The sequence below is a fragment of the Natrix helvetica genome (genome assembly GCF_964273705.1).
Source record: "Natrix helvetica genome assembly, chromosome: 6".
Lineage (NCBI taxonomy): Eukaryota > Metazoa > Chordata > Lepidosauria > Squamata > Natricidae > Natrix > Natrix helvetica.
This window is the reverse complement of record NC_138553.1, coordinates 26,065,884-26,093,048: the sequence shown is the minus strand read 5'-3', so window position 1 is coordinate 26,093,048 and position 27,165 is coordinate 26,065,884.

The following is a 27,165-nucleotide window of genomic DNA, read 5'->3' as shown; positions in this document are numbered from 1 at the left end:
GAGGGTTCCGTGTCATATGAAACAATGACGAACTTGGAATGAGACCTTATTCTATTGTTCTTCATTCCAAGATTATGGGACTAACTTGTTTTAAAAAATGATCATTTCAGCAAATATTAAAATAAATTTTCAGAAAAATCAGTAAGGGTACAACTCTACTCTTAGTCTCCTGAAAATCCTTCAGCTTAGAATCTTTTATCAGGGCAAAGACAACACATTACCAGAACAGAAGATATACAGACTAGATAGGAAGCTTTTTTGTCCTTTCTGAACTGATACTACATGAATTGGTTGAGAATGATGCCTTTTTTTTAAAGAAATATTTCATGTCTCCTTCAGTGAAACATGTATACTCTGATTTCAAGATTGGTGGCTGTGTAGTTTACCACCCAATTTCCTTATTAAATGTGGGTGTCAAAAGATTGACAGGAAGCCTAGCTGGCAGTATGCGACACTCCTACCTTCAGTTTGCCATCCTGAACAATCTGGCTTCAAAATATTTCAAAAGGTGCCTCATTATTTCAGCTTATTAATTGATGGTTTGGATTCACACTCAGAAAAATTGAGAAGAGGAAAACACTTTTAATATAGAGCAGTGGAGGACTTGGCCAAATATGGATTTTTAAAAAATGTTTTTAGTAATTTGATTAAGTTGTAGTACACTGACGTTTCTCATTGGGATGTTACAAATGGAATTATGAAGATGCCTCATAGATGCAGAAGAACACCCAGAATGACAGGAGGAGCGAGGAATAAATTGAAGATTGGCCAGCCTTGATTTCCAAGGATGTAAGAGTGAAGGGAACAGAAATATCAACATTCTGTTGTTATACTCTGCAATAATGAAGTGGAGTCTAGTAATTCTTCTGAGAAGATTTTTCAGTCTTGTCAGAATGATTGTATAATTCTCAAGAATCTCCTTTATATCCTCTTATATTTAATTTTTGTATTGTGAAATATATTATAAACTAATAATAATATATTCAAATATTTGATTTACCCACTCAATAAACTTGAAACCTGGAGAATACCATTTTGATACTTGAAGATATATATTTTTGTTATGAGAAAACAACAGAATTAATACTTTTGATAAGCTTATCATTATCATTGTCAGGCATTCAGTTATGTCTGACCTTCAGTCACTCTGTGGATTGGCCCTCTCCATGCCCTGTTTTGCAACCCCCCTTTCAAATCCACCATGGTCATCCCAGTGTCATTGTTTATAGAGTCCAGCCAATGGATATTAGGGTGGCTCCTTCTCCTTTTTCTGATCACTCCCAGCATGATTGCAATGAGTCAGCTCACATGACAGTATCACAGCCTCTGTTTGGAGTGCTTGGCTTAAGAGCCGTGGTGGTGCAGTTGTTAGAGTGCAGTACTGTAGGCTACTTCTGCTGATTACTGGCTGCCAGCAGTTTGGCAGATCGAATCTCCCCAGGCTCAAGATTGATTCAACCTTCCATTCTTCTGAGATGAGTAAAATGAGGACCCAGATTGTTGGGGGCAATATGGTAAATCTGTAAGCAATTCAATTTCAATTTATTTGTGCTTCTAGACCGCCCCCTCTCCCAGAAGGGACTCGGGGCGGTGTACAGTCCATAGAGAATATCACAAAAATACAATAAAAAATTAAATATGTACAGTTTGGAGGAGGTTAAAATGCAATTAAAAGAACTGTACAAAGCTAAATAAATATATATTTTTTTAAAATCCCTAAAACAGACACAACAGATTAAAAAACCCTAAGATAACCAGATAATAATACATTTGCCAGGAGGGACAGTTGTAATTATGCCAGGCCTGCTAATCGGAACAGGTGAGTCTTCAATTTTTGCCGGAAGGAGCGGAGGTCAGAAGTGGTTCTAATGTCGGGGGGGAGGTCATTCCAGAGGGTTGGGCCCATCACAGAGAAGGCCCTACTCCTTGGTGTCGCCCTCTCTAAGCCACTTAGAGAGGGCTGTAAAGCATTGTGAAGTGGAATATAAGTCTAAGTACGATTGCTATTGCTAATATTTTTGGTGAGATTCAACCTATGATTTCTTGTTTGTAATTTTTGCAATCTATGGGATGCGTATTAGTCATCTCCAGCACCACAGTATCCAGCAAAACACACGTACAAATTGCTCAGACTATTTAGCTATCTAACTTTCTTATAGCAAAAAAAATAAGAAATGTATTTACGGAAACAGCTAACAGAATGGTGCAAACAGTCTTTTGGGTTTGACTTGGTACTTACATCAGCATTTCTCAACCTTGGCAACTTTAAGATGTGTAGACTTAAACTCCCAGAATTTCATGGGTCAGCAAGTTTGCTGTCTGGGGAATTCTGGGTGTTGAAGTTCACACTTAAAAGTTGCCAAGGTTGAGAAACATTGGCCTAAATTCTGCCTTCTCCTCCATACTCTGCTGTTATGTCATTCCATTCACACTAAATGAATAGCAAGCAGTATATGATAGGTCCTTTGTGCTAAATTATGTAGTCTAGAAAAATGTTGAAAACAACAATAAAAAAAATCTAATTACAATTACATGTATATTGATATACTTAAAGTGAATATGTTTTACACTGAGATATTTTGAAGTGTGGGGAAATTATACCCTTTTAATAAAGTATCCCCCAAAATATTCCAGAGGAAACACAATATTTCAACACAGATGGAAATATTTGTGAAAGCATCTTTGTTTTGATTCACCCCAGTGGACAGTGCTAGACAAAATGGATTTTATTTAGTGAATGCTGCCATTTTATGGGGGAGGGGGCAGACATGGAGACTCTGACAATAAATCAATAATTCTTTTTTGCTTCAAGAACAGAGTTCATTATTGATGGGAGAGAAAGTAATATGCACTTCATTTTTTTAAAGGAAACAAAGCTAGAGGTTTGTAAAAGGATCACCTTTGGAACTTTTGTTATTTTAGCCCATAGCTTAGGGGCAACCTGTCAGTTTTGTTCTAGTATATTTCATCTAAAATAAATGTTATGACAGTTGCAAAGGCCATAAAGGAAATCCTTAGCCTTCCAAAGTATAAATGAGCAATCTCCATTATGAAAAGGGCACTGGAGATCTAGGGAATGCTTCTGCTGACCTCTTTTGATGGGGAATTTGCTGGTTAATACACACAATCCAGGTTACAGGAGAAACCAATTATAAAGCGATTAAGTAAGGACAGCCTGTCAACTTCTTTGATTGGCTGACTATGTGTAACCTTTTTTTATTGACAGAAACTGTTATATAAAAAGCAACTAGCACAAAGAATAAGTCAGAATACATATGGAAACATCATTAGCGTACAAAGTCACAACACTTCACTCTGGTTATATTTCATTTTTCCATAGCTTTTACTTAAGCTACGTAAAGAAAGTGGCCACTCCAGAAAGAGATAAAGGGGCGTTGTGGAAATTACAGGGTGAACATGCTCTGTTAGTGATTTCATCAAGGTGATTCATGATGAGCAATAGTAACTGCCAAGATCATCACAAGAAGACACAGAGTCCTAAAAGCTACTTTATCAGGGACTCACATGAACAAATAGTTCAATAACAAGTTACAGAATTTAATTTTCTATGGAACATTGGGCATTGGTCCACATGATTATCAGTGTTTAATTATCCATAAAACCCCCATTCCAATTTTTTTAAAGAGGATATCTTGGTTTTGTGTTAATCTCTACTTTTACTGGTTTGTTTTAAAAATACCCAAGAGGCAAGGTTAGGAAAAAGAAGTGGGGGATTGTTAATTTATTTACTTACAAGTGCATATATCATTCATGTTTTGTTAAAATCCCCAAATAATTGATAATGAAATCATGAACATGCAAAATAAAATAATGCAACAACTTACACAGTAAAAACAAACAATTAAAAATTAATAGCATGAAATATGACAACTGTTAAGAGGAGGTGTTGCCATGGGATACTCAGAGAAATGCTTTAGCAGACAAATGGAGCTTTAATTGTCAGTGGAAATATACTAAACTGGCAAACCACTTCAAGTCTGTAAGGAGTTAATTTTTATTTTGGGCACCACAACACAACAGAAAGTATATCACTGCTGACCAGTGGTGGGATTCAATTTTTTTACTACCGGTTCTGTGGGTGTGGCTTGGTGGGGGTGGCTTGCCTTGGTGGGCATGGCTTGGTTGGTGGGCATGGCAGGGGAAGGATACTGTAAAATCTCCAATTTCAACAGCCCAGTGAACTAAGCATCCTTTTTTTCAATGTTAAAACTGAGGAGAAGACTACTTCTTGGATAATGTAGAACCAAGCTACTTAGGGCTTGAACATAGGTTGTTGATGTTCTGCAGAAAACTGGCACTTTTGTAACAAAAAATAATGTTCTGCATTATCTTCCAACTTCTGAACATTTTCAAGGTCATTTGAATATTACAAGTGCCCCAGGTTTTTGGTTACCAATATAAGGATCAGCACTGCTAGAATATTTCGATATCATATGTAGGACGTAGTATGGATGATTGCTCATGTCATTGTCCAATGACAAAAGCACACTTGCAAGTGTGTCTAGGTTGCTTTCAGAGAGAAAGCAATGCCGTCCAGAATAAGTAATTTATGTAATGCTCAGATCTGGATTGTATTACTCACAGGGGCAATAGGAATTCAAAGGGGAAAGGAGTACATGCTGAACCAAGCATAATGACATCACAAAGCAAGGTCTGCACCTTTTAAACTTGTCACAATGTCAGATTTAATGATTCTGACAACTTGATAAGGATGTCTATTTTTTCGCCGCAGAATGTCAACTTGTTTGCTTTCAATCAGCCCCGCATTGTCTCAAAGCATTATTCCATTTTTGTATGACCACCACAATACCTTCCAACAGATGTTAATATTTAACAATGTGCTAAATGTTTTTTTTAAAGAAGGATATATTATGGCTGTAAGAAATTGTATTGTGAAACCCCTGTTGCTCCAGAATTTACAAGCACGCAGTCATGGCTGAAAAGAAAAGTGAAAATTTAATGTATAAATCTTGGAACATATGTTTTATCCAGGTGATTCCTCTGTACAAACTTTCCTAGGTTAAGGCATGTGAAATTATAGGGAATATTCTCATGTGACCAAGAGCAAATTTTGTTTTGCTACTTACTCTCTATGGCAGGGCTATCAAACTCATAGCCCATGGGCCGAATGCATCACATGCTGGCCATGGCCACACCCAGTTTAGCAAAGGGAAATACGTCATGTGACGACTCCGTGGCAACATGAGTTTGACACCCATGCTCGATGGGATCTTCTTCTCTTCCTTGTTAGACTTCTAGGTAGATCATGTGATCCAGATGATCCATGCTAATAGCCTTTAATAATTATGTTTAATTTCATAGCAATTCATGTGTTTATTAGCTATGGCACAAAACAATAAAACAAGTATTATGCAGAGTACAAGCCATGGGTAGATTCAGGCTTCAATTCAAGTTGCAAAAAGTTGATTCAGGTTTATTAAGCATGTTGCTATTCTTAAGATTGGAAAAAGTGAAAAAGTGGACACAATGGACAAGGCAGCTGATGGGATTCAAGAGATTACCTGAGTATCTTTTGAAGAGCTGGAGATAAGCAGGAAGGCAACAGAATTTTCCACAAAGTTACCAGGAATTGAGCTCAGTTCAATGGCATTTACCTAATTAACTAACTATAGGCCAGTGATGGCTAACCTTTTTGCCAAGGCATGCCAAAAGCAGGGGGAGCATGGGGGGATCATGCGCATGTGTGCCCATACTCATAATGCAATGCCCTCCCCTCACACATGTGCACACAACACACACACACACACACACACACACACACACACATGCACATAGGTCTCACTGAAGCCTCTAAACTTCTGGGAGGTGCATTGAGCCATTTTTCGCCCTACCCAGGCTTCAGGGAAGCCTCCTGAAGCTTCAGGAGGGCAAAAAATGGTCCAACACACAAACTAGAAGTTCAGGAATGGACTTCCAGGTTGCCCATTGGGCTGTTTTTCTCCCTCTGGAGGCTTCAGGAGATTTCCCTGAAGCCTCCGGAGGGTGAAAAACAGTCCAACCAAAAGCTGGAAGTTTGTTCCTGAACTTCTGGTTTGCACATTGGGTGGTTTTCCGCCCTCTGGAGGCTTCAGGGAAACCTCTGGAGGATTAAAAAAACAGTTGAAAATCAAGGCCAAAAATCAGCTGGCAAGCCCATGCATGCACGCTGGAGCTTTCAGGGCAATGCCTCGCATGCCCTCAGAAATGGCTCCACGTGCCACCTGTGGCACGCATGCCATAGGTTCACCATCAAGGCTGTAGGCCATTACACAAGGTTTATATAAAATAAGGAGCAAAACTATGAAGGTAGTGTGTTGTTCACCACATTAAAGGAAAGAATCTCCTTTAGAATAAATTGCTCTGACCTTTACTTACTTGATCTGCAATTTTAAGGCTGCCAAAACAAAAGAAGCTACATATTAGGAGATGTGTCCATTGTGATGATAATAGCAGCACCATTTTGTCCTCATCAAAATGTAGATGAAAGGGATGAAATACCTTAAGGATTTTTTCCCCCTGTAACAATTAATACAAAGAACAGTGAAGCAAGTAACAAAGCAGATATCTAGGCTGCTTGCATATACAGAACCTTTGTACCAATCAGATTTGATGGAATCTCCCATTGATCATTGTGGTTTAATTAGATATTATTAATCCTAGTGGTGCACACATTCATCAAAAGTTTTGTCCTATTTGATATGTTCTTGGGCTATAATGAAACCCCTGAGCTTCTATCTTGCCAAATTAGCAGATTCAAAATAAGCAGGTCTTTCCATTCCCCTTTTATTGCATATAAAATGTGCAAAAACATTTTAAAATCTCCTTGAACAATCTGTTTGGATAAGATTTTAATGTATTTATTGAAGATGTTGACAGTTAAGAGGGAAATTTATGGTTCATAAAAATAGACACAGCAATTCCCATTTTGAACAGTAAAATCAGGAGATGACACATGTTAGTTGCAAGTCAACACTTAAAAGTAACAAATGAGCCTCTAAATTATATTTATAAACTTTATAAACCAGTTCACACTTAACCTTGTTTAAATTATTCAGGAAGCTAGAAATGCAGTTCTGTTTCTTATAAACAAATGAATGAAAAGGAAATTTAAAATTGATAAATATTTTCTGTATGACTGAACATATTCTGAATGTATTACCGAATATTACATTTGCTTTGCAATATTAATTTTGGACAGAATATGAAAAGATTGCTTGGCTAAAGTCTGATGTCATCCGATGTATTTGAAAGTCGTTATTATTATGTAGCAGCAACACTAACAATATAATTATGGAATATTGTCTCTCTGTTATGAATAGTACGACTATTATACAGCTATTACAAAGCTGAATGATTGCTGAAATGCATTAGCAAAAATATGTATATGAACATTTTGTTGGTCATGAGGTTTTTTTTAAGAAACTAACAAATTGTATCTACATTTTTCATAAAATTCAAGAGCAGCTTCCAGTTAAAACAGATCTATTTGGTTTTACATGACCTTCCTCAATTCACTCCAGCTGAACCTATGCACAAAATTCAAATACATAGAATCATTTATCCATTTGATAAAAACATAACTGGGACTGTTGAATGCAGTATTTCATTTAATTATTAAACCTACCTCCCTTTCTTCCTTTGAAAAAGAAGAAATAATGCCCCCAACCTATAGAATAAGAATCATTGGCAGTCAGATCGACCGGAAGTTCTACAGCTGGACAGACGTGGGGGGATGTGGGCTCTGAAAAGTCTCACATGAACACTGTCTGACAAACCATCTCCGAGATCTTTTTTAGATCAGAACCACCCTGGAGGGGGGGCAAGTAGGGGCAGCATCTCATCAGACCCAGGGGGAGGCAACAGGTCCCTCGCAGGTCAGAGATTTTCCCTCTGAATCAGAGTAGAGGCAGCAGCATGGTAACATGCTACACAAGAAGCTGACTTCCAGCCAAAGCAAATGAACAAGAGTGTGAGGAAGAGATGAAAGAACGGTAAGAAAATTCATCTAACCCACAGCCATAAATCAAAGTTGGAAAAGGCAAAGAATCTTGAGAGCATAAATAATATTGATGGTCAGACCAGGATTTTTTCAAAAAGAAAGAAAGAAAAAAGTAAATGGAGGGTTGAAACACTAGCCCCCCCTCCCCAAAAAGCCACATGTTTGAAACAATTTGGACAGAAAGGGAGAAAACAGAGATGTGACAAAGCCACTCAAATACTGTTGATTTAGGTTAACCATTTTTAAGCCTTTTTTTTTTAAAAAAAAAAACCTTTTATATACTGTATGTAAATAGGAATTATCAGTATTTTTCTCATGAGGACAAGGCTTATATTTAAATCTTCTTCTAAATAACATCCAGATTAATGTCTTTAGTTCACAGAATACAACCTAATCAATCTAAAATTAGACCTTAGTACCTACTGAGATTTCAAAAAAAAAACACCAAATAATCATTTTCCACTTGCATCTTTAGTGGTTCATATTCAGAGTAGTTTTCATTCCAGAATCCCAGAAATAAATATATATGTGCAGTGATATCATTACAAGTTTTCATATGGGAGTTGTAATCTGAGAAAGAGAAAACCTTTCGTGAGGTCTGACTGCCCCATGCCAAATTGGTCAACCCCTTACTGAATTTTCTGTAATATCTAAGTAGAATTAAGATAGATAGTCCACTTAAATATACCCTATTTTAAATCTGGAAATAAAATTCATTTTCATATTTGTTTTTTCCAACAAATTAATATTTTCAATAAACTTTGCCTTAATTGGCACCATGACAAAATTCAAACCTATGACAATTATATGGTTTTCAATATCACCATCCATTAACATTTTTTCTTAGAGTTATTCTTTGCTACTTAAGTAAGCAATAAACAAATCCCACAGAAAAAGTTCTTATTAACTGAGAATAGATTAGATTTGTGCAGTTAACTGTACATCTACAATGTGTAACATATTGTGGTATCGTATCCACAACATCAGGAAAGTAATTTTGATAATTTCTTAAAATAAATATATACTTTAAAATGTCTTCTGCATAAAATAACATTATATTCACTTCCAGTTTATTTGTATACTTTGAATACCTATATATTGTCTAACATAAGTCAAATGTTCTGATTTAAGATGAATAATGGATATCCCTAATCTAGTCTAGTGGTGAAGACATCGAGCCAAAACTAGGAGACTGTGGGTTTTACTCCTGCCTTAGGCATAAAAGCTGGCTGCATGGGTTTAGGCCATTGAATGACACCAAGCTTTCATGGCAAGCCAATTGGTCAACTTTTATTACAACCAATGGTTCAACATTCAACTTCTTCTTCTTCTTCTTGTTAGTTGCAAAGTCATGTCCAACCCATCACGAATCTAAAGACAATGTTCCTCCAGGCCTTCCTATCCTCTACCATCCTCTGGAGTCCATTTAAGTTCATGCCTACTGCTTCAGTGACTCCATCCAGTCGCTTCATTCTCTGTCGTCCCCTTCTTCTTTTGTCTTCAATATTTCCCAGCATTAGGCTCTTCTCCAGTGAGTCCTTCCTTCTCATTAGATGGTCAAAGTATTTGAGCTTCATCTTTATTATCTGGCCTTCTAAAGAGCGGTCATGTTGATCTCCTCTAGGACTGACAGGTTTGATCGTCTTGCAATCCAAGAGACTCACAGGAGTCTTCTCTAGCACCATAGTTCAAAGGCCTCAATTCTTGGGTGGTCAGCCTTTCTTATGGTTCAGCTTTCACAGCCATACATTGCAATATTTAACTTCTGATTGATCTGAAAAAAAGCAGCCTGCACTTGTGGAAAAACCCCAGAAAGAAGAAAAAAGTGATATCCCTGATGAGTTTGACAGCACATCTTATTTGATATAAAAATAATATTATTGGTGATAACCTGAGGAGAGAGGCTAAATTATAATTGTATTATAATCCAGGAATCAAACTATGCACAATGTATGATTGATTTATGTTTTTATAACCTACACAGATCAGTATTTGTAATTAATATTTTTCACCTACATTTAACAAGATAATCTCACCAAATGATAAGAAAAGGGCTCCTTTGGAAAGGATTCATAATATAACGAAATGGTATAGGAGCTAAGCTTTCTATCTCAAACCCATTTAAACTAGAGGACTTCCCAGTTTTCATAAAATTAATAGTATATAATATTTCTTGTAAAGTTAAAAGTACAGCTAAATCAACCAAGTGAGCTTGGGAATTATTTGGACCGTTTATTTTATTTTAAAGATCAATCTGCTCATCTGGGATCTCCAGATTCAAGCTATAAAGTCAAGTATAAAAATATAAAAATCACAAATTTATTGCTCCTGAGTCATTATATATTTTACCCATGGACTCCTTAATTGTAGATATTATATTATGTTGTTGCAGTTGTTTCAGCTGAGAGACCAACAATTTCCCTGTTTTTTTTCTCCTGTTCCCAATAAATCTGCTTTATACGCTTTAATGAATATTCAATTTTGAAGACATACAAATGACCAAGTTGCAGCTTGGAACACATAAAAGCTTTATATAATTCCAAGAGGATTTCTGGTACAGATATTTGAAATTTCCATGGCTTCTTTCCCAAATTAGAATAAGTAGTTTTTTCTCCTTCTCCTTTTCTCTCCCCCTACCCATCTCTTCTTCCTCTCCCTCCCTTCCCTTTTCCCTTCTTCTTCACATATGTCAGAGGTGTCAAACTCGATTTCATTGAGGGATGCATCAGGGTTGTGTTTGACCTCAAGGGCAAGGGTGGGTGTGGTCAGGGTGGGCGTGGCCAGTTCAACGTCACTCATGTCTGGGTCGCCTGTGATCTGAGTGTTCTACCAGCGAAAACGGGCTCCCAAACTCCATTTTCGGCTGCCACGGCTCCTGCAACCCTCTGCCAGTGAAAACGGATCTTGGGAGGACTGCATGCAAGCTCCATTTTCACTGACAGAGGGTTGCAGGAGGTTGTGGCAACCCGAAATGTACCTTGGGGGAACCTGTTTTCACTGGTAGAAGTACCACAGGCTAGTCCATCACTATTTGCAGGGTGACCCCACGGGTCAGATCTAAGCACTCCACAGGCATTGAGTTTGACACCCCTGACATATATGACAGTCTGACCCTGTACAAAAGCTCCAAAGGCATCCCAAGTCAACATTCAACTTTATACTTACTTGAAAAAAGCAAGTAATTTTCTGTTTGTTTATTTCTCTTTGGCTAAGATCAAATGTTGTATAAGTTTATTTGTTAGTTTTATTTTGAAAGGGTATTATTTCTTTTATAGAAGTTTATTTCCATATAAATCTGCTTAACAACAGGGTAGCAGAAACAAACTACATTTTATACTTGTTAATATTCCTAAATTTAAGTAAGTTTGGGATGTGAAACCATATGTGCACAGATTAATGTTTTTTTTTAAAAAAATCAAGTATAATATTTAGAACCAAATGCAATATGTGTAATCTTTTATTTTTGTTGCTTTATATTTGCTCTTAAAATGTCAAGGTTTTGTAAAGCATGGAATGCCATGGTAAAAAGATTAAAAAAAGTACTTTCAGACCGATCATTTAAAGAGGTTGGTTATTAAGACTGTGTCTAAAATTCCTTAGGCTGCTTTATTAGAGCTCCTATTAGTGCAAATAATTATGGCTCAGTATAGGGAAGAGGGAAAGTTAGGAAGTGAGCTCCTATCTACCCAATTCAGACATATAGATAGTCCTCAACTTACAACCACAATCAGGACTGAAATTTCCATAGAAAGACATTGTGGTCATAACACGTCAGAACCAATTTTACCATTTTTACAACGGGCGTTAAGCAAATCACCATGACCATAAGTGTGAACTAATTCTTTTTTTTTCATCACAAAAAGTTGTGAAGTTGCATCACCTAACTACAGGACACTGCAATCAGTCATAATGGTGATCCAGTTGCACAAGCCTCAAATTTTTTTATTACATTCAAATCCAGACCTCTGGCATAGTTTCCAATGAATAATTCTGGCAACTCGGACATTAACTGTTTCTAAAGTATCAGCATAGTATATGTGCAGGTCCATGTATATGCAATGACAGAAGGAAATTTTGTCAATGAACAAATTTTATAAGTGATACCCAAGATTCTTTGGTGTGATACCAGTGCTGGGATCACCGTGGCTGGTCCATGCCATAATCTTTCAATATCAATTTTCAGATCTTGATACTTTGCATTCTTATCCAGTACTTTGTCTTTTATTCTATTACTTCCTGGTTATGTCACATCAATTATCCACACTATTTTTCTTTTCAGCCACAGATATATCTGGTGTCTTATGATCCAAGACTTTCTTAGTATATATTTAGAAATTTCACATTTTAACTTACTCATTTTCAATTACTTTTTCAGTTATATGTTCTCATCTATTTTTTTATTACTGCCACATAATAATTTTACAGATGTCCCAGTGAATCATTTAGGCAATTCTATCATGTCATTGTTTATAATCACTGTGCATGATTTTCTTGCATAAACTGAGTATATGATCTACTGTTTCTTTTGCTTTTCAAAATCTGGACTTTGAATCATTTGATGATTTTTCAGTTCTGGCCTTGATTGCATTAGTTTATTTATTTATTTCTTAGATTTTGTGCAGCCAAGCTCAAACCTTTAATTCCTTTTTTTTTAAATGTTCCAGTTTAAGCCATTGCTATGTTTTATCTTTATCCCCTTTCAACTTAAGTGTTTGTAGAAATTGACCCTGTAATGCTTTTCCTTGTCAACATTCTGTTCATGTTTTATTAGATTATTTTCATATTCACTTTTTATTTCATGGCTATTCAATAAATTCAATTTTTAACCTGCACTAATGCTTGTCCTTGTCCAGGGCTGTCAAATGCCTGACTCATGGGCTGGATATGTCACATAATGGTCGTGCCCACACCAGGTTTAGCAAAGGGAGGGGAAGTCCCAATATGCCATGTGACACCACCATGACATGAGTTTGACAGCCCTGTCCTTGCCTGTCTTTAACATAATCAGTCAATGCATATTCTTCTTGTTTGAAGTTTGTTTGACTTGAATAAACCTCCTCCCCCATTTCTTCAGGTCAGGTATAATCTATCAATATCTGTTGTGGCCCAGCAGGAGCCGTTGCAGCTGCCACCAGACTCCGAGAGTGAGGGTCCCTATGAGTCAGCTCAGGAGGATGTGGAGGACCTTGGACAGGGTTCCGACTCTGAGCAGGGATCGGAGAGTCTGGTCGGCCACCAGGAGGCGCCTGAGGCATGGAGCAGTGGTGAGAGCCAGAGGAGGAGGGCTCCTGATGTCATGCCTTGGAGCAGTGGGGAGGAGTCACGAGACAGTGAATCAGACATCAGCAAGGAGTTCTTGGATGCCCGTTATCGCCACGCCCATAGACGCAAGGAGCGTGGGCGCAATTATCGGCAGTAAGGGCTCTCAGCTGCTGATCAGTAGATTCCTCTTCAGGCTATAAAAGGGTTGACTGAGCATACGCCCTTTGCAGCAGTCAACAAAGAACTCCTGCAAGAAGTTTTGGTCTGGAAAACGTAGCAAGCTGGATAGCTGCTTTCGTGTCTTGTCGTTGTGAGCTTTGTCGTGGTGGTTTACTGCCATGGAACGTTCTGTCTGTCTGTGAAATAAACCTTGTTCATTTGTATTGTTCCGGAGCGTGTTCTGTGTGGGCGAAGGAGGAAGGGGGGTTGGAACAAATATCATTATGGGATATAATGCAGAGTGAATAGTCTTTGCAGTTTTGTTTTGTTTTTTATCCAAACTGCTCAGTTCACCATGTGTCTAGTTAATAATTCCAGCAGTGTATCATATCACAGGTACAGGTTTTCAAAAGACTGTGCCATGTTATATTATTTGAATACTTGTTGACCTCTCTTCAATCTTATTCAATACTATATATCGCATATATTCAGTTCTGGCAACTGAGTTTACCAGAATATATGCCTGCTTCACTCTCTTTTTGCTATTCTTTATACAGAATGAAAAGGGAACTGTAAATCAAAAGATGATGGGAAAAGCAACCATTAAATGTGCACTAAGACTTCTGAAATAGCTGTTGACCATTTAGCCAGGATTTTGAGCTCTCTGCCTGACAAATATCCTATGCAAACTATAATTCTTTTCACACTCAGTTGTATCACAATCTGCATGTTTTATATCTTTTCGTTTATAAAATGTTTTTCTTGGGGAAAAACACGTTACTTGATCATATTTACTTGTTATTATTCAAAATGGAAGGGGGCAATGATTCAGCAGTTAAAAATTCTGGGCTTGTCAGCTGGAAAGCCTGCAGCCTTGGTTCAATAACTAAGTGCCACACAAAAGGGTTATCTCCCATTACTTGCCCCATCTCCTGCTTACCTAGCAGTTCAAAAATAATGAAATGCAGGTAGACAAATACTGTGTTTCCCCCAAAATAATACATACCCAGTAAATAAGTCCTAGCCTGATTTTGTTAAGTGTGTGTCGAATGTAAGCCATACCTCAAAAATAAGCCCTAGTGAAGATCATCATCCACCCACGGGTGGGCATTTAACAATTTTTGCTTGTGAAAAGAATGGTCTGAGTACCAGATATGGCTCAGGCAAGAGAATGTCAAGATTTATACCAGGAGATAAATCTGTTTCACAACATTCATTCAGTCATATCCTGCTTCACATACGTACCCATTTACAAAACACAGCTTGTATAGATCTGCATCCAACATATTACCTTCTATACCAATTAACTTCAAGGTTGGAAGAGATTAGTTTTCACTGATGTTTATTTCATATTTTCATTCTATTACATATTCTTTCAAAATTTTCATGGTAAGGGAACTTGGTGTGTCTGGCCTAACAAATAGTTTGGGGGTGACAGGATAGCTGTCTTCCAGACCATGAAAGGCTGTAATAAATAAGGGGGGATTGACTTATTCTCCAAAGCACGTGAGGGTAGGACAAGAGCTCACAACCAAAGAACCGGTGATGAATGTAACTGCAGCCCAGCTCTGAATTGAACTCACATAATCTCTTAAATATCTCTTCTGAATGGGAATGACAGGAGTACACATTTTTATATATCTGTAAAAATAAATATAACTACCGGTGGTAACACCGATTCCATAAAAAGCTTAGAAATCAAAAGAGCTGAGATCTATACTTCTACACCATGACTACTGCAGAAATTATCTAGTAACCCAAATCCATGTTTTGTAAGCTAGTCTAGGAGTATTGGAAGTCCTATGCGATGGATTGTGATTGCTGCTGATGGTATTAAATAATAATAATAATAATAATAATAATAATAATAATAATAATAATAATAATAATGTAAAGTACCCTAATGATGCCTGTTTCATAATAAGCGACCCGATATTGTAATATAAAAACCAGTGATTTATTAACAGCTTCATTAGGTATTCTTCATTAGGCATTTCTTATTCGCAGCCATCTCTTTTGCTTTCTTTATCTGCTTTTGAACTTTGCCCATGTTTCTGTCCTCATTTTCAGTCTGTCATAAATCACATTAGCCGATAGCTTCATTCATCTCAACCCAGCTACTGTAATCTGACACTCTGGCTCCACTGAGACTCTGCATGGAATGTCAACACAGAGAGTTTAATAATAATAATAATAATAATAATAATAATAATAATAATAATAATAATAATAATAATAACAACAACAACAACAACAACAACAACAACAACAATAACAACAACAACAACAACAACCCAAACTGCCGACTTTGCAATAACAAAGTCAAAACTGTTTCACATTTAATATGTGAATGCAGCAAAATCGCACAAACTGATTACAAAGCTAGACATGACCCAGTTGTTAAATTAATCCACTGGTCATTATGTAAAAATATGATTTACCTGTATCCAGAAAGTCATGGGAACATAAAGTGGAAAAGGTTATCGAAAATGAGAAGGTGAAGATCTTGTGGGACTTTCAAATACAAACAGATCATCATTTGGAGCACAACATGCCAGATATCACGGTTGTAGAGGGCTGAAGTGCACAGTTTATTGATATTGGGGTTCTAGAGATGCCAGAGTCGAAGAAAAAGAACTAGAAAAAAAATAAAATATCACGACCTGGCCATTGAAACTACACGGCTATGGATGAAGCATGTAACAGTGATACCCATTGTCATCGGGGCACTTGGCACCATGTCCAAGAATGTTATAAGATACATCAACAAATTGCAGCTTCTTGCAATAACACCAGCGGAACTGCAAAAAATTGTGCTACTCGGAACATCTTATATTTAAAGAAGGTAATTGGTTGATACCTAGGACGCTGGCAGCAAACAGTATCAACCATTAGCATCAGTCACTGGTATTTGTAATTCATTTTTTAATGTTCTGTTGTCTGAGTTTCAAGTTTAATGAATAAAGTATATAATAATAATAATTTGCTAGTCTTTTTTTTTTTAGGTCTCCATGGTTTTTCATCTTTTAGTGTTAATAAACCACTTGTTTCTTTGGCCAAGTTTATCTAATTTAATAATGTGTCCTCTATTTAAAATCTGGGTAATATCTGGAGAAGATGAGAAAATAAATTCATAGTCCAAAAACTGCTAGTAAATTGTTAGGTGCTACTACTGGTATGAAGCTAAGCTCTTTGATGCTATCAGTCTAATTGCTGTCTGCTTTGCTGTTTGCATGTTGTTTAACTGAAGTTTTTCTCAGCAAGTCTTGATGAGGATGAAGATCTTCCCTCAACACTGACAGTTTTCCTGCTGAAAAGAGATGATCTTTACTTTCATTTGCAAAGAGGGGCCCTCCATCTTTACCAGATTAAATCAACTGTTCATAATACAAACCAATTGTGTTTATTTCTTTTAAATTTGTGCATGAACGTGCTTTGGGCACTCGGCACCAAAAAGATTAGCACTGTCCTTGACCATTCTCAACTTTCTTTGGACTTGATAGGATGAATACATGTGTTTCGCTTTCTTGTTTTTCATCCCAAAGGACATGTGATGGTGATTGCTAACTCCCAATGACTATACTGACAAAAATGACCAAGGAGCTGATTTTTTAAATATTAAAAATCACTTTCCCTTTTCCTTTTTTTCTGCCTGTCTAAATGTGAGGCCTCAAGCTGGCAGGACAGGAAGCAAATATCCTCAGACCATATAAAGTGTTATGTAAACATGGTACAAATTCTTAGGGTGATGGCTGGTATGCCCACAGAGAGGGCTCTGCATGCCACCTGTGACACTCATGCCATAGATTCGCCATCACAGGTATAGGATCTCCTGCCATGAACTATGGACTAGAAAATCTCCAAGGTCCCTTCCAACCCTACTCTCTTTTCTATGTTTTATTGTATGAAACAAATATCCATTAGTTCTTACTGCTGGAACATTCTAAGTATTTTGAGTCTTGCTCCATTTGGAACACTTCAAGCAATCTGAATTTTGTCCTATTAGAACATAACTAATTCAACACCTTCCAATAAAACAGCTTGAATGGGGCATTTTTGTCCTGAGTTCATCATGAAACATCTTTATGCATAGCCCTAAAAATAAGACAATGCAATATAAAAATGAAGCCTCTTTCGCGAAGAAGAAGAAAAAGTGATATTTCAAATGATATGTGATATTTCAGTAAAGTTTTATGATATAGACTACAATCTTATTATCATACTGCCTATAAAACAACCTAGTTTTTACCAGACCCATTTTAATCAATCAATTTTTATTATAGTAACTGACCAGTGAAAAATAACATAACAAACAAGCAAAACATTAACACAAAAATCATATTGGCACAGTCTGGATAAAGCTAAGGGCAAAAATAATTCACTATTAATTTGTTTCCTAAAGAGCAATTTGGCGGACTTGACAAGCTGAAGTACATTTGGCCACCCTAAAGAGTAACAGCTGTACCTGCCAATGAAAAGGAAATACTATATAAAAGATATCTGCTGTACCTGATTGATTAATCAAAACCAGAATAATATGAATGGCACAAATACTTCAGCAAACTCAGCAAAACAATGGGACAGGAATCAGGGTTTCAGCCCCCCCCAAGGGAAACACATGGCAACATCTAACATTGAGGATTACTGGTGTTAAAACATTAAACTGTGTAAATGCCTAAATGTACATTTAGGCAAGAAAAACAAAATGCACAGGTACAGTATAAGTGGTACCTTGCTCAATAGTAGTAACTGTGAGAGGGATCTTGGAGTCCTAGTGGACAACCATTCAAATATGAGCCAGCAGTGTGCAGCAGTTCTAGACTGCATAAACAGAGGGATAGAATCAAAATCAAGTGAAGTGTTAATACCACTTTATAATGACTTGGTAAGGCCACACTTGGAATACTGCATTCAGTTTTGGTCACCACGATGTAAATAGATGGTGAGACTCTAGAAAGAGTGCAGACAAAGATAAACTCTTTGATTAGGGGACTGGAGGCTAAAACATATGAAGAATGGTTGCAGGAACTGGGTATTTCTAGTTTAATGAAAAGACGGAGTAGGGGAGACATAATAGCAGTGTTCCAATATCTCAGGGGCTGCCACAAAGAAGAGGGAGTCAAACTATTCTCCAAAGCACCTGAGGGTAGGACAAGAAGCAACAGGTGGAAACTAATCAAGGAGAGAAACAACTTAGAACTAAGGAGAGATTTCCTAACAGTTAGAACAATTAATTAATGGAACAACTTGCCTCCAGAGGTTGAGAATGCTCCAACACTGGAAGTTTTTAAGAAAATGTTGGATAACCATTTGTCTGATGTGGTGCCTAAGAAGGGGGTTGAACTAGAAGACCTCCAAGGTCCCTTCCAACCCTGTTATTTTATTCTATTCTATTCTAAATGCTCTACTTACCTCGTGGGTGGTTAAATGAGTAATGTATCTAGTTTGTTGGATATGTCTGAAAATCCCTCAGGATAAGTAGTATCTTGTAATTTGACCAGATCCTGTTGCTGGTCACAACCTTTTTTTGTCTAATACAGTAATTGGCTTTGTTTTGTCAGATATATATAGGAAAGGCAGGTGAAACCAATTTGGATTTCACATTTCTACGTTAATTGAACAGAAAATTGGCATTCACAATAAGAGGTGTCAAATTCTAGTTGATTATGTATAGGGATGAAGCACCCACAACTCTGGGAAGCAAACAGTTCAGTTGATTAATTGTTCTCACTGTCAGGAAATTTCTTCGTAGTTCCAGATTGATCTTTTCTTTAATAAACTTTCACCTATTGCTTCTTGTCCTACCCTCAGGTCCTTTGGAAAATAAGTCAAGCCCCTCTTATTTATTACAACCTGTCAAGTTCTGGAAGACAGCTATCATTATCACCCCCTCATCTTCTATTTGTTAGGCCAGACATACCAAGTTCCTTTAACTGATCCTAATACAGTTTAGTCTCTGGTCTCCATATCATCTTTATTGCTCTTTTCTGCACAAAGGTGTTGTGGCGATCAGAACTGGACACAGTATTGCAAGTGTGACTTCAGTAGTGCCCTTTAGTATTTCATTTTCCAATATGTGCCCTGAACTGTTTTCTTCTTCTAGGATTTCCATCCATGAAACTCTTCATAATCTGTCCCTTCGTTTGTACAAATCATCTCTCTTAGTCTAACACACTAGTCTGACTTTGTTCAGTCACTTGTGCCTGCATTGTGATCAGGGGTGGGTTCCTGCCAGTTCTAACCTCTTCTATAGAAGAGGTTCCACAAATCTACAGTGCCATTTAGAACCTGTTCCAGCTCCCTCCCCCCACACATCATCAAGATGAAGAGTGAGAGGAGGAATTCTGGGAGTTGAAGTCCACAAGTCTTAAAGCTGTCAAGTTTGAACACCCCTGGGGTTTTTTTTCTAAAGGGTTAGGGGTGTAAGGGTCTTGTAACTTGACAGCTTTAAGACTTGCGTGCTTCAAATGCCAGAGTTTCTGAGCCAACATTTTGGTTGCTAAGCAAAAGGGTTGTTAAGTGAGTTTCACCACATTTTACAAGTTGGCCATGCCCACCCAGTCACAAGCCACTCCCACAAAGCAGGCCACACCTACAGAAGAGGTTCTAAAAAAATTGGAAACCCACTGCTGATTATGATGCATTCTAATAATAGTGCTGTTCTATACTATGCTTCACGTTTTCCCTGTTTGTTACCCTGTTTGTTTGTAAGCCTTAATGTATACGCACCTAAGTTCATTGTGACTGATCTTACACTTGCTTCTTATCTCTCCTCTTTTGTACCTGAGTTCCCCTTCTTTCTCATCGCTTACTTTCTCATTTTTTGGGCTGGTTGTCTTGTGGATTATGATTGGGTTTGGGTCTAAATGATTGGTTTCCCCTCCTTGCAGTTTTACTTTAAAGCCCTCCAGATGAGCAACATGATAAAATATGACTAAAAGCACAATTAAAGCAGAATTAAGAACAAGGTTAAGATTTACAGTTCAATTAAAACTCAAAGTAAAAAAAACAAAAACAGAAGACTAAAAAAGTTAACCAAACTGAGAGTTCCCTCAAGCTACCAGCTACATACTGGGTTGCATCCCACTCTTAGAGCCCATGATAATTCACAGAGCCAGATCTTAACACTCTTCTGCAAAATCAGAAGAGTGGGGGTGCACCTCAACTCTGCAGGTAAGATACAAATACTAAAAATCCAATACATCTGGGGTTCATCAGGAAGGGGAAGATAGGTTAATTTCTTAAAGACTGATTACAGATATCCCTGTTTCTGTTTTTTCATAAATAAAATGTTTATCAAGTTTTCACTGCTAACTTGCCACAGTGCAACTCCTTAGGCAATGTTCCTCTCTATCACCATAGTCTGCCAGAAAAGTACTAATCCACCAACCTAAATATCTCAGAATTTATACAATATTTAGAATTAGGATTGTGCTCTTGAAATAAGTCACTAAAAATACTGAATGATTCAAAACTGGTCAAAAGATAATTGTAAAATGTTACCCTTTATACATGTCTTCTGGATTCATCTAAAAGAAAACTTATTGCATGTTTAGATGAAGCAAGTATTCTAATGCATAGAAAAATATTTCAAGGAGAGGAGGGAATTGCATGCTGCAATTTGGAATTTCAAGTAGTAGAAAAGCAAATAATCCTTCACCTGAAATCCTTCACCAGTGTAATTTAGATGCTGCTGGATTAGGAAGATGAATGTTCTGCTTTCTGCTAACAAAGTGAACCAATTTTATTTTAAAAATGAGATAAACTTTGCACACATGTTGTGAAAGTATATAAAATGCTTATGCGTCCAGGATTTTGCTCTGCAGAAATTTGCTACACAAATAATTGGTATTATTAATATTTATACAGCTGCTTATCTCCACAAATGATAATTAAAGGCTAGACAAAATTTATATCAACATACTTTCTCCATACAAAGCGCCTCGGTGTATTTCCACCCATTCTTTAAAGTGATTGCCAGGAGATAGGTCATGATTAATTTAGTAGAATAATGTAAAGACTTGACATATTCTTTAACAATATTTATTATTTAAATGCTGAAGTAGCTTATTTTATTATTTTAGTGTGTTTGCCCTTGGGATTGATTCATTTGCTTATAGGTATTCTCGAAATGCATATACCTGGTGATCATTTCTACAGTCTGGCAAGTATTATCTGTCAATGACAGAATAAGCCTTCTCTCAAAGACACAATTCTTCCCTTAAACTAAAACCAGTTCCTTTCTAATTAGCATCATAGTTCTGGGGTGTGAAATGGTAAACCTTTCTGAAGTTAATGAGGCAATTCTGGGAACAATTAAACCTTCCAAGTATGAAGGCGCACAAATTTAATAGAAAGAATGTTGAGAAGTAAAGTCTTCATTTGTGCCACAGCCAGAGAATGTATTCTCTGTTCTATGATTAAGTATTGGTTATATGATTAGGTTTTAAACAATGAGTTAAATATACTTCTTTCTTTGAGTACAGATAGGAAAGGAAGCATGTATTAATTATTACAATGTAGAATACAAACTAATTTGTGTTTTCTTTTCTCTCCCATTCACTGGCCTTATGGAAGTAATACATTATTTGATTTATAAAAGCAAAGATTGGACAGTCCAGTTATATAATTAATAACATAACTAAGGATATCATCATGTGACATAAAACTAGGGTTGTAAAGGAGTAGGCATGGAGTATCAAGGAAGTATGTTGGGCAAAGTAATGAGATAAAATAAAAAATGAGCTAAATTGATAAGAGTCATGGAACTATATATTTTTTAAAAAATACCCTAAGTATATTTATTTATAATCACTATAATCACAAATCATCTTAGCCATGAGCCAAAACTGATAACAGAATCAGTAGTGAAGTCTCACTGTGCTCAATGACTTTAACTTCCATGAACTGTAATGATAAAGGATAGACTTCCTTTAATACTACAATAGCTTGTTTATTATTTAAATATATAACCCAATCTTTCAATCCTATCTAAAATTTTAAAAGTTGCAAAATAAGTGAGTAGCAGATTGTTTAACCAAAGAAGTAAGCAGCAGCAAATTTCTATAAACTAGGATTCACCAATCTGGTAGCCTTCAGATTGATGGACTAATCCCTATACTGGGGCATAGACGACTTATCTTGATAGCACAGGTTTAGACAAGGCTGATGTAAATGAATACCTCTTAAAGAATTGGTCAGGTGATGTTGTTTCTAAAAGCATGTTTGTTAGGTTTGCAATTGAGGCTTCATGATTTATGGGAGGAATAAATTCCTCTAAAAATCACTCAACATAATTCCTATAAAAGAACACGAATGTCCATGTATTTTGGAAGACACTGCCTCAGCAACAGTCCATATCCTTCCTTGCTGCCTCTTATATTCAAATTGGTACAAATATTTAATCATACCTTTTTTAGCTACTAGCCACTGCAAAACAGATGCCAATCTTATTTTTTCCTCTTTGACAGGTACCTCAAAGATGACCTTTGGGAGAGTAACTGAATTCTGCTTGATTGCCACCCCTGTTCATTGTGTGATAATATAGCTTCCCCTGCTAAGAACCTTATGGAGCCTCAGGACAAAATGTTAAAACCCTGCATGTTATAACTTTACAATATTGAGCAATAGTTTGTGATACTAAATACATTTACATTCATTTATTCATGCTTACCTTCCTACAGTTATCACTTAAGTAGCTTAAAATTTTAGTCACTACGGAATTAAAGTTTAAGTATTTCACTCTTTCTATTTTTAGCAATTGGTAATTTGCTTAATACATTCATCGTCTGCCTTATATCCTATTTTTTAAAAATATCTTACTGTTGCATTTTTATAATGTTTTAGTTTAATTCTAATTCATTGTCTTAAAATTATACACAACTTTGATCACTGAACATGATGCATTTAAATGGATAAGAGGGGACACTGTTTTAACACTAGTATTGCTGAGGCTCTCTCAGATTAGATGACTGTTTTGAAGTCATAACAAATACAACAGTTGCTGGTACACATTTGTGCCACAATTCCACATGCCACAAGTGAGACATGTCTCATAATCATTCAGTTTGTAATAGAGTGCCAGTGTTGAGAATATTTCTTTCTTGTTTAAAAATACAAATTTATGTTTTCAGTTTCAGATAAATACTATAAGGTAAAGGTAAAGGTTCCCCTTGCAAATATGTGCTAGTCATTCCTGACTCTAGGGGGCGGTGCTCATGTCCGTTTCAAAGTCGAAGAGCCAGCGCTGTCCAAAGATGTCTCTGTGGTCATGTGACCGGCATGACTAAACACCGAAGGCGCAAGGAATGCTGTGACCTTCCCACCAAAGGTGGTGCCTATTTTTCTACTTGCATTTTTTACCTGCTTTCAAACTGCTAGGTTGGCAGAAGCTGGGACAAGTAGCGGGAGCTCACACCGTTACTTAGCGCTAGGGATTTAAACTGTTGAACTGCCGACCTTTCTGATCGACAAGCTCAGCGTCTTAGCCACTGATCCACCGTGTCCCTTAGAAAACCTTAGAAAAAGATGAACATTTTTTTTCTTGCTGGATTTTTGAGATACACTTTAGGAATCATCACTGGGGGTCATTAGATCAGTGTCAGTGTCTGTGAGTGAGCACACATTCACAAATTCTACTCTACAGTTTGTCTTTTTGACAGTATTTGTAGCACTCATTCTGTTGTGATCATGAATTAGACCAGCGTTTCTCAAAATCCGTAATTTTAAGATGCATGACTTCAACTCCCAATCTTGCCTAGCCAGGCTCCACGCAGGAATTCTGGGAGTTGAAATCCATACCTCCTGGGGCTGCTGAGATTGATTGACTGCATTGAACCTTATAACTGCTTTATGGTGTAAATTTTGCTTTACATCATAAAGCTTGCTTACTGGACACCTTATAGATAATTTTTCTATTGCAAAGCCTTTGGCTGTCTTCTAGTAGAAAGCAATCCTGCTGGTCTAGGTTAGGTAAAACCTTGCAGGTTCCTGCTATGAATATAATTGTGTTGCATTCAGTGCCGTGCAAAGCAGAAACTGGATATTAAGCATTTAGCACAGACTTCATGAGCGTCTTCATCCTCTCCCTATGACTTCTCCCCTCATGCCCCACTGGCTATACATTCCACTGCCAGCTTGAGATTTCAATGAAAAGTCTAAACAACTTTCAATCTATTTTACACCACATATGTGACTTTTGTGTTTCCTGCCTCAAAAAGGTAGCACAGAAAATCAATGGGGCTAAAATCTATATAGAAACAAGGCTTCTCTTTCCAAATTCAGATATTTATTATATTTGAATAACAGAACAACAGAGTTGGAAGCAGTGGTGCTTCCACTGCAAAATCTCCATTTCCACCCCACTCTGGGGCCAGCCAGAGGTGGCATTTGCTGGTTCTCCGAACTACTCAAAATTTCCACTACCAGTTCTCCAGAACCTGTCAGAACCTGCTGGATTTCACCCCTGGCTCAGAGGTGTATGAACCCTTCACAAAATAACAGAGACACTCATATGTGGCTCGAGCTTTCTTGTAAGATTGAGCCACCATGGGATCAATGTGGCTTTTGCATGTCTCTCAGCTTACCTCGGTAAAATACAAATTGGACCAGTTTGTGATCTTCCACCTGTCTTTTGTTCAATATCATTTTGTTGTCATCAGCATTTCATGCCCTGTACTTCAGTTGAAAGGTTCCTGCTGAGTTCTTTCTACCAACACACAGCCACACACAGTACACAGACTTTGTGCAAGTGTTATGCTGATCTGTGCTCTCTTTTATTGGACCCTACTCTTCTCAGGGTACTATCAGGGGTAATAGTACCCCTGATACCTAGAGGTCTCATCATTCTTACTCATCATGCCAAGGTTGCTTCATACTCATCACCTCCCTCTGATGCTAAACAACATTGATTCGAACCACAGTTCTCTATGCATCCCATTCTTTCTAAATTATGATATCTCCCTGACTAGATTCAAACATGCCCAAAGCACATACACCCAAAGCATGCACACTTAATCTCAAATTATCCATCTCACTAACCTATGGTTTAATTTAACCATAGTGTGTAAAACAATTCAGTGTATATAGCACAATGGCTGCATTCATACAACAAGCTCTAATATGCTTATAATATAAATTGGTTTAAAGTTTGTAGCTCAGCATACTGTGGGAGATATGCTGTGTGTTACTTATGTTAAACCCTAATGTGGCCTATTTGTTTCGACAAACCTGGATTTGCATTTTGACAATCTGGGGTTAGGACTTATGTTTACTATGTGAATTTACCAGGAAAAAAAATAATTATGGTTTAAAAACATTGAATGGCTATGCACCTTCCAAAACTAAAAACCAGCCCATTTTGGCTTAGCATAATGCACATCACAGGTTGTTCTCTTTTGAGAAAATTGTTTTTCATATTACTGCCAGTTTATACAGCATGAGGAGCTAGAAAAATCATGGAGACTACTACACACTGAAATAAATTGTGCTTGGCTGAGAACTCAGGCAAATATTTAAGAGGTATAAAATGATTTAATGGGTATAACAGGGATCTGTAGGGATGACTATCATGACTGCAATGTAACAACTAAAGGATATAATTTGTTCAAAAGGAACAGTCTCTCATCCAGAAAATGTGTAAGGCAGTTGGGAGTGTGCAACAGCGGTAGGATTCACTTACCCTCCCTCCCGGTTTGCAAATATGTGCAGTGCTCGCACATTACATTGGGGGGGGGGGGGAGAACCTCACACAGCCGCCACTACCGGTTTGCCTGAATCAGAGAAAACTGGCTGAACATTACCTCTGGGGTGCTACCAAGGTAAGTGAACAGGAACAGAGAAGTTGTGCAATAGTGTGCTGGTGAGCCAAGAGGCAAGAATGAATGTCCTAGGAAGAGGTCCATGCCATTGGAACTGGCCAATCAATCCAAAAATCCTAGTATAAAATCCAAGTTCCAATCACTTAGGCAGTTCTTGAATCCTAATCTTTCCAGAACAGGGGAAGTACCTTTACCTCTGCAGGGATCAACAAAATCAGAACACCCCACTAAGGAGTCTATGGAGATTCTCAGTCATCCAGGTCATGGTTGTCCCAAAGGTGCTTTTTCAAGAGGCAATTGGACTTGGTTTTTCTTTGAAGACATTTCACTTCTCATCCAAGAAGCTTCTTCAACTCTGACTGGATGGTGGGGAATAAAACCCTTCAAAAAAATAAGAAGAAAGCCCAGTTGCCTCTTGGAAAAGTATCTTTGGGAGGCCACTAAGGAGGAAAAGAAAAATGGTGATGTTGGGAGATTGCACATTGTTCAGGTAAGTTTTCATAAGAAGTGTGAGGTTTTACTAGTGAATGTATTGGAATCTAAGTGAAAAATTATCCAGGCTTATCAAATCAATTGATGACTATCCATTTCTACTTTCCCCTTTGGAGATAAATGACTGTTAAAAAAAAGACAAATACACCACAGGATTACAAGCAATTACAAGCAACTTGTGTTTTTAACTATCTGCCCCATTGAGGGCTCCTAGAACTGAGTAACCAGCCAAGAAGCTCCTGGAAGTGAGCAACTAGCTAAGGAGGAAGTGTCATTAAAAAAAAGAGGATGGTTCTTGGATCAATGCATATATCACCATCAGGCACATCAAGGGATGGAAAATGGTTTGACCAAAACTTTAAATTGAAGCAAAAGTGGTTGCTTCAAGAGTCAGGTAGAAAGGATCAGCATTAG